The sequence below is a fragment of the Bos mutus genome, chromosome 19 (genome assembly GCF_027580195.1).
Source record: "Bos mutus isolate GX-2022 chromosome 19, NWIPB_WYAK_1.1, whole genome shotgun sequence".
NCBI classification, from domain to species: Eukaryota; Metazoa; Chordata; class Mammalia; order Artiodactyla; family Bovidae; genus Bos; species Bos mutus.
Window position 1 is genome coordinate 2,691,063 of NC_091635.1, and position 13,927 is coordinate 2,704,989.

General features: G+C 42.7%; 1 protein-coding gene across 1 annotated transcript in view; it reads left to right on the plus strand.

Annotated features, from left to right (window-relative positions):
* Positions 1-204: 204 nt before the first annotated feature.
* Positions 205-13,927, plus strand: part of KCNJ16 (potassium inwardly rectifying channel subfamily J member 16) — a 65,434-nt gene continuing 51,711 nt past the window's right edge. Inside the window, exon 1 of the mRNA XM_070357357.1 lies at positions 205-513. The gene's annotated coding sequence lies outside the window, so the exon portion shown is untranslated. The remainder of the gene's footprint in view (positions 514-13,927) is intronic.

Here is a 13,927-nt window from a genome sequence, read left to right on the forward strand (position 1 = left end):
GCAGGTTGTCTCGTCTCCGTTTTCATCGGCATCCCCTTTCAACTCTGACCTGCTCAGATGTATGCAAAGAACTCTGACAAAAAGAGCTTCTTTGCATTGCTCAAAGTCTGAAAACTGAGCCTCCAATAGCCCTGTCTGTAAATATTTGAGTCACTTACGGGCACTGCTGAACATATTTCTGGCCCAGGAAATCTTCCTCCTTTGTGTTCCCAAGCAAGTGAACAGTGAGTCAGGGGACGCCTGGGTGACCTTCTCCCCGGACCTCCTCCAGGGGTGCAGGGGCGGGGCCCCAGCCGTGGTCTCAGCTGACCGGTTGGCGCCGGCTTCCTAAGATGCCACGGGCTCCCTATGCGTGTTCCCAGGGTGGAGCTGTAGGAACAAGCCAGTGTCAATGGTTAACCCAGGTTCTTGGGGTCTGGAGCTTTTCTTGCCTGTGTTATTAACTAAAGAACATTTTCACTCTTGCCCAGCTGTGAGTTCCTAGCTCCTAGATCCTCGGGAGAAAGGACACAGGTAAGCCTGGCTCTGTTTTTGTCCTTATTCAAAGTCATTCAGTCTGTGTTTGTTCATGCTGCCCACTGATCAGAAAGCAGCAAAACTCTGTATCCAGCAATGTCAATATCAGTGTGGAATCAGATGCAATTAAGACAATTTCATTCCCTATGTGAGGGCTTTAAGTAGGCGTCTTGTGAAACTTTGGTAAAACATAGTCTCAAATTGGTCTATAAAGAGCTTATGAAAGAGACCTAATGTTCCATTATATATGTAGATATCTAAAAGTGACTTCTTCAGATTCCATATTTAATAGCAGATGGAGTATTTCATAACTGCTATCAAAAGCAAATCATGGCATCCATATATATGTACACATTTATGAATATATGGCTTCAGTGAAATGAACATTTAAGCATCCCCTGAAAATACTTCAAGAAAGTAGGTTGATTATTTTCTGAGGATTGTATATGAGATGATATAAAAACATCCATTTCTCTAGACTGATTTTAACATAGCTTCAAAATAGAGAGTTTCTATTCTAATTTCTATTTCTCCTGTATGTTCACCTTAATTTCTCCAAAGCCTTTTCTCTTGTCCATTAAAATCTGAGACCTTTTGTCTTTGAATATTTATTCAGAAAACTATAGACTTATCAATTCTTGCTCTTTGGACACTATGAATCTTTTAACATGTAAAATCAAATTGTCTCCCTTGTTGCTGGATGGAAGTGTATAAGTGGAAAACAAGAACTGTCTTATAAACCCAATGGATTTTGGTCATTTGCATCATACTCTTATATGGTTATAGGAATTGAGAGGTCTTTAGGGAAATGGGACTGGAGTGTTTCTTCTAAACATCTACCCCTTCCAGCTACAAGAGACAGACCTTAAAGAAGAAAAAGCATATTGATGCCCTTTTGCCACTTTACTTTGGAAAATGTAGACCAACCGCTCTCTGTCAGATTTTAACCAACAAAGTGACCTGAAGTCCCTATGCCACAGCTCTTTTGTTGAATACCACTGTAGAGTTCCGGAAATTAAGCCAAAAATAAGTATAAAAGTGAACAGGGTCCAGAGTTCAATTCAATTCAAAAAAAGAAGGGAGAGACAGAAAGACAGAGACAGGGGAAAAACCAGAGTAACTAACAGAAGCAATTCCTTAAGTGTTTTTTTAGAACACTTGAGCATCTGTGATAAATCCAAGACATTAGTCCCATGCAAAATAAGACCATGACAACATCTGAAACCGGACAAAAAGACTGAAGTGGGAGGGGCACACAAGTTGCTATTTTAATGCGTTTTCCCAAATAAGTATATTTTTATTTGCAAAAGAACAAGAGTTTTCAAGGACATTGAAAAGTATGCTTTTCCCATTATACATGTGAGTGGTGAGTCCACATCAAGATTTGGATATAAATTAGTTGAAAGAAATTAGCGAAAAGCATAGTTTGGGGGAAAACAATAGATATATAAAGAACGAGTACTTGGAGTAAATATTTATAACCAGGACAACCCAGGGATTTAGTTGAATTGTTTCTTTTCTGAATTTGTAAAACCCATCACTTAGCGGATGGTTTGGCTTTTATCCCCCATGAATTTATCCTAGAGCACCTTATGTTACTTTCTTTTTCTAGGAAAAGTAGCCTCAAATCTAACTTTAGGAACAGTAGATGGAAAATGTCATTATTTCGGGCATCACACGGACTATAAATATTTTTATGGCAGCGTGGGGAAATGGGCATTCATATGCTTACTATGTTCTGGGTGAAGTGGCTCTTCACTTCAAGTTTGGAGGGAGCTACTGTCTTCATTTTATAGATGGAGATCTAGGTTTTCCACTCTAGCTGTGTAATCTGGGGAGAGCCCCGTAACTTCTTCAGGTCTCAGATTCAAACTCACTCTTGTCTGAATTCCAAAATACATGTGCTTCTCATTACCAGATGACCTCCTACCTTTTCCTAGTATGATGTTACCCACAGTTATTAGGCTTGATACAACCGCAGAGAGGAACTGTCTCTACAGATGTCATACGTGTGGCCATTGTCTGTAGAGTGGCTGAGGACACGCATGGGTACCCTCTCTGAAACTGATGAGTGAGTGATGTTTTCTCCATGGATATCAGTTTCAGCAAACTGGCAGGTACCTGTCATTGTGCCTCCATCCCTCTACATAGCAGAAACCTTAACCCTCAAGAATCTACCCGACCCTTTTTATAAGGTGATGACTGACACTGTTCTTTTCCAGGCATTTATGTCACATTGATAAATGCGTTTCTTCCAGAATGGAGGGCATCTTGCTGTTTGTCTTTCCTGCTAGTATCATTGTTTTGAATAATGGGAAATAAATAAGTTAATGTCCTAAAGAAGACAAAGACATACATTTTGTGTGAAAAATGAAAACTCTAGAATTCTAATTTTTTTTCTTGCCACCACAGTCTCAAATTCTTGACCTCTATAAGACAGTGACATGGAAATAATGGATCATCTGATCATTTCCCTGACTGGATTGTTACTGCACTTACAAAAAAATCCAATTTTCTGTAATTTATTCATTGATTGATCCTCTCAACAAATATTTACTAAATATTAAAACATGTGAAAGAATGAGGGTTCTGTGGGAGATTGTTGCAATGAAGCCATTTTCCTTAGGAACTTAGGAAAAACAATTGGCCATTGAGTGATATAACGCTTCATGTATTTAACAAATATTTGTTGACTACTCTGAGCCAGGCAGTGATTAGACTTCAAACATATACTGATGAAAAGAAAAAGACAAAAGTTTCTGCCTTCAGAAGTCTCATATTTTAGTAGATGTGTGGGAAGACGGTCAGTAAGTGAAATACATTGAACATTAATGGTGACGTCTTATAGAAGAAAACATAAAAGAGAAAGAAATCAGGTGCGGGGGTGGAAGAGTGGATATTGTGTTAGTATTTTAGAACAACAAGCGTTTGTTGTCTCAGAGCTGGTGTTGGTCAGGAAGCCAGTTTGTCTGGGCCCTCGGGACCAGCGTCTCCCCCGCTGTAGTCAAGAGTCCAGTGGGACCACAGGCATCGCCAGCCTTGCCCAAGCAGGATTCTCCTCCAAGCTCAGTCACGCAGTCCCTGGCAGAACTTGGCTCCTCTGGGGCAGTTGGCGGGGGGCTCAGTCTCTATGGCTTGTTGGCTCGAGTCCTCCTCCAGTTCCTTGCCACTTGGGCCTCTCCATAAGACAGCGCCCAGCATGGCAGCTGCTTTCCATTAACTCAAGCGAGGGAGTAAGCAAGACAGAAGACAGAGTCTTTCTCCAGCCGCATCTTGGACGTGACAGCCCCTCAGCTTGGCCACGTTCTATTGAATGAGTCATTTCTTCCAGCCAGCCCTCAAGGGGAGGGATTTCACAAAAGCCTGAAGGAGGCGGGGCATCACAGGGGGCCAGTGCCAAAGCTGCTTGCCACAGGTTTACATGTTTAAGTAGGAGAGCCCGGGAGAGCTTCACCGAGGAGGTGATGTTTGGTCAAAGAACTCAAGGTGGTGAGGAATTGAGCAGGCAGATACCTTGGAGCAGAGAAGGTTGGGTAAATGGAACAGCCCGTGCAAGCTCTGACGTGCTGGGCCTATTTGAGAAGCAACAAGACCAGCGTGGCTGAAGGAAAGTTACAAAGGGAAGAGGGGTCCTGGGGGAATCATCTATGTGCCAGGATTGTTTTCCAAGATGGAGAGGATTCTGCAAGTGAGATATGTCTGAGATTTTCTTTTTTGAGATGTTAAAAAAGACCAGGGTAGGTATAGATTTCAATAGTTAGACAGGGAGCAAGAATACTGTGTATGGCAGGTAGGTGATGGTGATGAACAAAATACAGGGGTGGGAGTGAAGGTGACTGAAGCCCTGCTTCCTGCAACTCGACAGACAGAAAATGACGCTGTGCTCACCAACTGAGACTTCTGAGGAATGCCCTGGTCTCATCAACACAGAAACTCATGCCAGCTGTTGCCAACAGATGGGAAACTACAAGGCAATTGTAGATTTCTTGGGGAGTAAACCAACCCTTGGAGAAGGCAATGGCACCCCACTCCTGTACTCTTGCCTGGAAAATCCTATGGATGGAGGAGCCTGGTAGGCTGCAGTCCATGGGGTCACCACAAGTCGGACTTGACTGAGCGACTTCACTTTCACATTTCACTTTCACTTTTCACTTTCACGCACTGGAGAAGGAAATGGCAACCCACTCCAGTGTCCTTGCCTGGAGAATCCCAGGGACGGGGGCCTGGTGGGCTGCTATCTCTGGGGTCGCAGAGTTGGACACGACTGACGCAACTTAGCAGTAGCAGCAGCGGCAAACCAACCCTGAATATTCACTGGAAGGAGTGACGCTGAAGCTTCTGAAGCTCTAATACTTTGGCCACCTGATGTGAAGAGCCAACTCACTGGAAAAGACCCGGATGCTGGGGAAGATTGAAGGCAGGAGGAGAAGGGGATGACAGAGGATGACATGGCTGGATGGCAGCACTAACTCGATGGGCTTGAATTTGAGTACACTCCGGGAGATAGTGATGGACAGGGAAGTCTGGCGTGCTGCAGTCCATGGGGTCGCAAAGAGTCCGACACAATTTAGCAACTGTACAACAAGACTGTTTTCAGTTAAGTTTCTAGGCCAAAGAGCTCCGCTTTGGGGGAAAGAAAGGCTTGTCTGGACCGTATAATGGTCGCACTGGAGGAGCCCTCTGCAGGGTCATCTGCATCCTGCTTTCCTAGGAAGCCAGCGCCAGAGAAGTCTTTTTCATCATTTTTAGGCATGTGCACCCTTGAGTTTGGAGCTGTTTACACATACGGGCTGGATGAGTGGATGACTTGACTTTTCTTATAGCTGTTCTTCAGTGGAGGAGACGGGATCAATTCTTTTCCTCCTGTCCTCCAGGGGCTTTCTACTCTAAGATCAAGGATTCAGATGCACCATGCATATAGTGATTCAAAGAGGATTTGACTTTTAAAGCTTTCTCTGGCTCCACATTCACTGTCTTTCAAAAATAGACCTGAAACTGTCCACAAAGCAGGGAAAACTGAAAAAAAGTCAATAATCTGAGTAAGAAACAGCCCCCAGAACAGGTTTACCCAAAAGTTCCACATAAAGAAGGTGATTTTTCTCTTAACAATGTCGAGAAATATCACAAGTTCTGATTTTATTTAAACTCTGTGAGTATAATTTTAAAGACTTCAAATGGTGGCAAGGCTTTAGATTATAGTCCATAAGATTTATTCTTTTAACTCAAAAAGAAATATTCAGTTTTTCTCTTTTTTTAAGAAAAAAAACTATGTTCCGGCAAACATGACCAAAACCATATTTCATCACAATGAACTTTCATTTTTCATCCTATTCTATCTTAAATTAGAACCATGTTCCCATGCAATCAATACTCATTTATTGGGTCTGGTACCAAGATGACAAAGATCCGGTCCCTATCCTCAGTCTGGCAAAAAAAGGCAGATCTGTAAATAATTAAGGGTCATTCAATGACCTAGTACCACCATAACATAAGATACAATTAGCACACTAACGAATTGAACTTTTTTTCATGGAAGCAATACGGTGATAGACAAATGAGTGGCCTGTTGCTCTTGTCCTGGGTATGCTTTTGGAATTCAGAACTTGTACGTGGTAAGAATACTGTTTTTTCTATGAACTCTTTTACAAGACTTTTTTTTTCCAAAGCTTAGTCTGACAATTCTTTTAGAATTATTGCTTTCTTTCCACTATAGTTTGGTAACTGTATAAGGGTTATCCAAAAAAAATAGAACCGATATGATACACACACACACACACACACACACACACACATAGAGAGAGAGAGGGAGACATAGGAAGAAATTTAATGCAAGTTTTGGGTCATATGATTGTGAGAGCTGGCAAGTCTGAAATCTGTGAGGCAGGCTGGCACTCTGGAAATTAAGAGTTAATATTGCAGTCCTGAGTCCAGAATTTTCAGGGTAGACCAGCAGGCAGGAAACTGGTGGACTATGTTGCAGCCTCGAGGCAGAATTTCTTTTGTTGCTTCTTTGGGAAACCTCACTCTTGACTCTTAATATCTTCACCTGATTGGACAGCCCTCACTATGGAAGGCTGTCTGGTTTGCTCAAAGTCTACAGACTGTAAAGGTAAACCACATCTAGCAAACATATTCACAACAACATCCAGAGGGTGTTTGACCAAACTGGGTGCCGTGGCCTGGCCAAGCTGGTGCACGAAGTCGTCCCTCCCAGGACACAGGGAGTCTTCACCATGCTTGTATTTTCCCATGTAGCTATCAGACATTCTAAGTTTGCAGCCTTAGTTTCTATAAAAAGAGATTAACTACATTTTACTTGTTATATATATTTAAAATTCCACAAAACGGATATGCCTAACAATACCATCATTTGTGTATAGAAGCCTCCAGTATTCGACACAGCACCTTCAGCGCTACAACTTTTTAATAAGACAATCTGGATAAAGACAAAAATTTCTTTTTCTTTTAATTGAGACAAAGAACAAATGTACTTTATTTAAAAGACACCCCAGCCTCCCAATGGCATGGTCTCTCTTTCATTTTCCCTACCATGTATTTCAGCTGTTGTATAGTCTCTCCTAGATTTTTGTGCAGTCTAGTTTTTCTTTTTATAAAAAAAAGATTATTGGAGTAGAGTTGATGTACACTGTTGTGTTAGTTTCTGGTGGACAGCAGAGTGATTTAGTCACACATATACATGTATTCCTTCTTCTTCAGATTTGCTTCCCATATAGGTTATCCCAGGATATTGAGTAGAGTTTCTTGAGCTATGCAGTAGGTCCTTGCTGGTTATCTAACATATAGTGGTGTAGACAGTACTGTGTTCATGTTCATCCCAAGCTTCTGATTCACTGCTTCCCCCCGCCACGTTTCCGCTTCCATAACTGTAAGTTTGTTTTTAATATCTGTAAGTCTCTTTCTGTTTCATAAATAAGTTCATTTGCATCATCTTAAAAATTAGATTGTGCATATAAGTGATAACATATGATATTTGTCTTTTTCTCTCTGGTTTAGTTCACTTAGTGTGATAATCTCTAGGTCCATTTATGTGCTGCAAATGGTATCATTTCATTCTTTTTTATAGCTAAGTATGTGTAGTTTGCGGGCTTCCCTGGTGGCTGAGCAGAAAAGAATCCGCCTGCCAAGGCAGGACACTTGGTTCAATCCTTGGGTCGAGAAGATCCCTGAAGAAGGAAATGGCAACCCGCTCCAGTATTCTTGCCTGGAAAAATCCCGTGGACAGAGGAACCTGGCAGACAGAGGAACCTGGCGGGCTACATCCATGGGGTCACAAAGAATCGACCATAGCTTAGCAACCAAACAACAAAAATGTGTATTTATTTTTCATATATATGAGTCCTGCCCCCAGAGGACTGTGTTCACAGGAGTAGCAGCATCTCAGGAGCAATGAGAAGCCACAAGATAAGCAGGGTGTATCTTTGAAGCATTAATTTAACTCAGCTTTTTCAGGGAGAGTAGATGAAGGAAAGCATTTAACTGATAAGCCTGGTTAAAAAATTATCTTTGTAATGCAGCATGTATTTTAAAGAAAAACCTTAAGACTGGAATACTGTGAGTTTGGGCCCAGTCCTCTGGGTTATATTCTCAGATCTCCTAGGATTTTAGAGGTCGGGATAAGGGTCATATACTCATTTCTCTTTTGGTTTTGTTTTTTAATGAACAATTTTGAGAAGCACTATAAAAGGGGAATTTTTGTGAGGCTAAATACCTGGGATAGGTTGGTACTCGATTGGTTAAAGGGCTCTGCCCACCTTCACCCCCAACGAAAACAGCTCCTCACCCACAAAGTTGGCAGTCTTCTCACAATTATGTACTTATTTCATGTGAGACTGTCCTGAACAGTAGTTTTCAGGACATTCTGTCTCTACTTTTAGGAAAATAATCCAAAGTAACCAGCTTCCCTGGTGGCTCAGTGGTAAAGAATCTGTCTGCAATGAAAGAGACCTGGGTTTGACCCCTGGGTTGGGGAGATCCCCTGGAGAAGGGAATGGCTACCCACTCCAGGGAGTTTTCTTGCCTGGAGAATCCCATGGACAGAGACTGGCAGGCTACAGTCCGTGGGGTTGCAGAGTCGGACACGACTGAGGGACTAACACTTTCAGCCTCATGAAACAAGGCACCTGCTTAATGGCCAGACCCCGCCCCCTCAAAATGTCCAGTAGATCTCTGATTCAAAGTTCTCCTGTGTGGAAGCCACTGCCTTGAGTCTGCTGAAGAAGGCCTTAAGACTGATGTACGCATGCTCAGTCACTTCAGTCACGTCCAACTCTGCAACCCCACCAGGCTCCTCTTCCACCGGATTCTCCAGGCAAGAATACTGGAGTTGGTCACCATGCCCTCCTCCAGGGATCGAACCCGCATCTCTCATGTCTCCTGCTTTGGTTCTTTACCACTGGCACCGCCTGGGAATACTAATAAGACTGGTCAACTTGCACTTACCTGAGAGATGCACTCAGCTATCCTGATGAAGTATGAGGTTATTAACTGACCTTTAACGTTCTCATCGTCTACCACTGAGTTCTATTTATAGACGGAACAAGAAAATCTTTCCCTGGACATGCAATTAAAATTTGAGAAGATGCCGGAGTCTTAGAGGCTGTGTGCGACACACCAGGATTGCCACATCGAGAAGCCTGGTCCTTTTGTTCAGGTCAGGACTGAGTCAGCTTGTGGGTGGTTGGAGAACACTCAGGGAGAAAGTAGCGTGGCTAATTTGAGCAGATGACCTAAGACTTATGAGTTACACATATTTAAATTTAGGCTTTGTGGGAAGGGAAGGCGTTGCACTTCCTTATGACTAAAATTTTTATTTAACTGTACCAGATAACAATATTGAGTTGGAGATAAGATTACAGCATTTACACCAGAAGTTTAAAAGCTAAAGAAACATTCAGAGAAACAAATCTGAACAAAGGGAAACCATAAACAAGCCGCCCCAAACCAAACTCAACAGAAGCAAAACATACTGTGATTTCTGCTCACAGCGGGGCTCAGAACACTGTTTGGTCCACGCCTTCTGTCGCTGTAGCGGGATATTTTGTGTGGGCTTTTCCTAAATACTGGTGTCACCCCATTCCCGTTCTTTGTCGGCATAAAGAGTGGACCCTGCTTCTGCAGTTGTGCCTGGAATTTTATGTGGGGAAAAGTGACTGTGTTAATTATGCACAGAGTGGAACCATGATAACTCTGCCGTGGGTCTGGTCTTTGCAGGCATCAGCATGCAAGTGACCCCACCTGCCGCTCCGGAGACAGAACATCTTTTACACTTTGGCTTCACAGGTTGAACAAACCATATCTCTGTTCTTCCAAGTGAGTGTGCAGTACTCATTCCACTGGGCACTAGGGTATACAAGGGTAAGCCTGTCAGCTCTTTGCCATTGAGAAAGACAAGAACAAAGCCTCTCCAAGGAGCGTGAGGGCAGAAAAATCAACTTTGCTGGGAAATTGAGGGAAGTGTCACAGTGGACGCAATTCTAATACTTGTGTTTCAGTGTAAAGAAAAAGGGAACGCTTTCCTGGCTTCCTTGCGCCTTACAGACTTCATGCAGAATGTTTCTTGTGGCCCAGGATAGCCTGAAACGATACAGGAAATTCAGTTCTGGAATGTGTGGCCCCAGTTTTGCTAAACTGATACAATCCAAACCTACCACCCCGACACCTGCCATTTAGAATACAAACCAGCCCTGTGACGGAGTGGTGGGATGGGTGGGGGAGGCCCAAGAGCAGGGGGAACCCACGTGTACTTATGGCCGATTCAAGTTGTCGTATGGCAGAACCTAATACAACATTGAAAAGCAATTACGGTTGGCTTAGTCGCTAAGTCGTGTCCAACTCTTTTGTGACCCCACAGACTGTAGCCCGCCAGGCTCCTCTGTCCAGGGGATTCTTTGGGCAAGAATGCTGGAGCGGGTTGCCATTCCCTTCTCCAGGGGATCTTCCTGACCCAGGAATCGAACCCAGGTCTACCTGCTTTGCAGGTGGACTCTTTACTGATTGAGCCACCAGGGAAGCCCACTCCAATTTAAAGTAAATCAACAAGAAAAAAAAAAGAGAAAACAAGAAGTGATTGAAGCATAGTTCTAATCTCCAAACAGCTGACTGTGTGGTGACAGAGAGGCCTCGTTCCCTCCGATGCGTGTTTCAGCAGAAGCACAGTGTAATAGAGCCCAAGCTCAAGGTGAGACCCACAGGCACAAACAGGCTCTGGTCATGCTGCCTGTCTGATGGCTTCCCGGAGTCTTGCTGTGGCTGTTTGGTGTTAGATCACCTCTATTTTTCAGAAAGGAAAACTGGAAAATAAATAATATTACAAATGGTGTTCCCTGAGATCCTCTCATCTCCACCTTATTTCATGTGGGTGAACAGTGGTGTTAAATGATCAGCAGCCCCGTCCCCACACTGACCCAGACCTCTTCCTTCTCCTCATGATGCTTGCTTGTTTCAGACGCCAACCATTTTCCCACAGGAATGAGGTTTGTCTTGCTCAAGTATGACTTGCTCCTCTTTTACCTGAGGGGGGAAAAAACCCCAGAGCTATTAAAATTAAGAAATTCCTGGAACTTCTGTGGTGGTCCAGGGGTTAAGGATCTGCCTGTCAACACAGGGGACTCGGGTTCGATTCCTGGTCCGGGACAGTCCCATATGCCGAAGCGCAGCTAAGCCTGTGCTCCACGACTGCTGAAACCCCTGAGCCCTGGAGGCTGTGCTGGCCCACAGGAGGAGCCCCGCAGCGAGGAGCCAGCACCAGCAACAAAGGGTAGCCCGGCTTCCTGCAGCCAGAAAAAGCCCGCAAGCAGCAACGAAGACCCAGTCAAAGTAACCAACGGAGGAAATAAATACAAGAGATGCCTTGGCTGGTGGCACAATTTCTTGACCATGGATGATAAAGGGAAAAAAAGCACTGAATAGGAAATAGTTACGGCTATCAAAATGCTATGCCCAAACTGTATCATAAAAACCACCTGTTTATCGTCACCATCCTAAATGGGTTTTCTCTACTGTTTGATTAGACTATGTTTGATATACTCTTTCAGCTTCACCTTCGGCCCGTGGCTCTTCTTTGATGCTGTCTAGTAGGATGGATTTGGTGTTTTACAAAGACTTCATGTTTTCTCTGTATCGTGAGAACAGGTGGCTTCGTCAGTTCTCATAAGGGTTTGTGTCCACAGCGCAAGCTTTCTGTTACCAAAGTTAGGGAAAGCGGATGTTTCTGCTGAGTTTCCCAAAGAGGGGAAACTTACGCAATGTTTCGCCTGCCAACAGCAGAGGAGCATGTGTCATTTCACAGCGGAAATAGTATTTTCAATTTACTCCCTGCTTTCTTTTCTTCTTTGTTTTTAATTTAACTTTTTATTAACTTGATGACAATGTTGTGTTTGCTGTAGGTGCACAGAATTTGGTTCACTCACATATATCTATTCATCTTTGGGTTCTTTTCCTAAAGGTTATTAGAGAATGCTGAGTAGACCTCCTTTGCTATACAGTAAAACCTTGTTGATTATCTGTTTTATATGTACTAATATTGGTATATATATGACTGAAAAATTTTCTTGGAGTATAGTTCCTTTACAATGCTGTGATAGCTTCTACAGTTAAGCTAAAAGAGTTAATTCACTTTACTCACTGATTTTTATTTAACAATAAAAACACAGGGTGTTAACTACGTGTGTGCATTGTTCTAAAGGTTTTACAAGCATTCATTCTTCTACCCCCATGAGAAAGCTCATTTTTACAGAGAAGAAAACAGGGGCTCAGAGAGGCCATGAAATGTCCCCAAGGTCACACAGCTATTAGTAGTAAATGGAATAGCTGACTTTGGACCAGGCAGGCTTTCTTTCTCTATAGGATGTGTTTAACCACTAATCCATGTGCTCTAATGAACCCCATTCAGTTCAGTTCAGTTCAGTTGCTCAGTCGTGTCCAACTCTTTGCGACCCCATGAATCGCAGCACGCCAGGCCTCCCTGTCCATCACCAACTCCTGGAGTTCACTCAGACTCACGTCCATCGAGTCAGTGAAGCCATCCAGCCATCTCATCCTCTGTCGTCCCCTTCTCCTCCTGCCCCCAATCCCTCCCAGCATCAGAGTCTTTTCCAACGAGTCAACTCTTCGCACGAGGTGGCCAAAGGACTGGAGTTTCAGCTTTAGCATCAGCCCTTTCCCCATAAATTCATATCTGTGTGCTTACTAGGAACGCTGAATAATATTAACACGTAATTTGGATGGTTCACCCAACATTCGAGAAACCTTTGCACGCAACTCCAAGTGAAAGCCTGAGAAATGTGCAGGCACTGAGACAACCGACTCAAACGCTGCCCCCGGACCCTGTTCTCTGCTCTCCGTTTATTGGCTTCTTTGAAGAATTCTCTTTTGCACACCAAGCATTAAATTGTACTTTCTCTATCAAAGACATTCAAAGGATAGAAAAATGGCAAATCAGAAACAGAAAAGAAGATATCTGTACTCTATTTAACGGGCAGAACCCCAGCCTCACCGGCACATGGATTTGTCATTTTCATCAAAAGTTAATAAACACAAAAAGAATTTTAGCACCATAAATCAACAAAGATTTCACTCCACTGAGCAAGTATAATATCCAATCTAAGGAAAGTAATATTTCATTGATGGGGAAAAATACAGTCGTTCTTTATGTTCCTAATGACAAATGGAAATCTGCAGGCTTTAATACCAAATAGTGAACTAATACCAAACAGGTCATTTGTTTGAGGGAAAAAAGCATAAATAAATGTAGAGCCCAGTGGGCCTTGACAGATTTTTTAGTTTACAGCTTGAAGTCTCTAATTATTCAGTATAAAATAGACCCCTTTCTTTTTCTGCCAGTGAATATTAACCTCAATAGTTAGAAGTTACTGCTCATGGTATGCAAATATTTCCAATGGGAGTTTTCATGGAAAAAGTAGAAGCTGCCTTTAGTTTTCACTCTTGCATTAAAATTATTGCATTGGCCAAAATGTTTGGGATTTTTCCACAGTATGTTACAGAAATACCCAAACAAAATTTTTAGAAAATGCAATAATTAAGAATAACAGTTATATGAAGTCACCTGTGTTAACTACTCACTGCATAGCAAATCCTGTATTTCATTTATTACAGATGAAGTCAAATTTATATTTTGAAGAAGAGCAGCTGATAGAGACAAGGATCAGTGTAATGGAATTGTGTTTTTAAGAGTAAAATATTTTCAGTAGTCCCTGAATGAAAAAATACATATATATTTTAAAGACAGCTGTTAGCATTACATTTTTACTATTCAAAACTAATTACTTGAAAATGTGCTATGCTCCTGGAAAATAGCTTGTCCTGTGCTAAGTCACTGCAGTTGTGTCCAACCAACTCTTTGTGACCCCATGAAGGGTATCCCGCCAGGCTC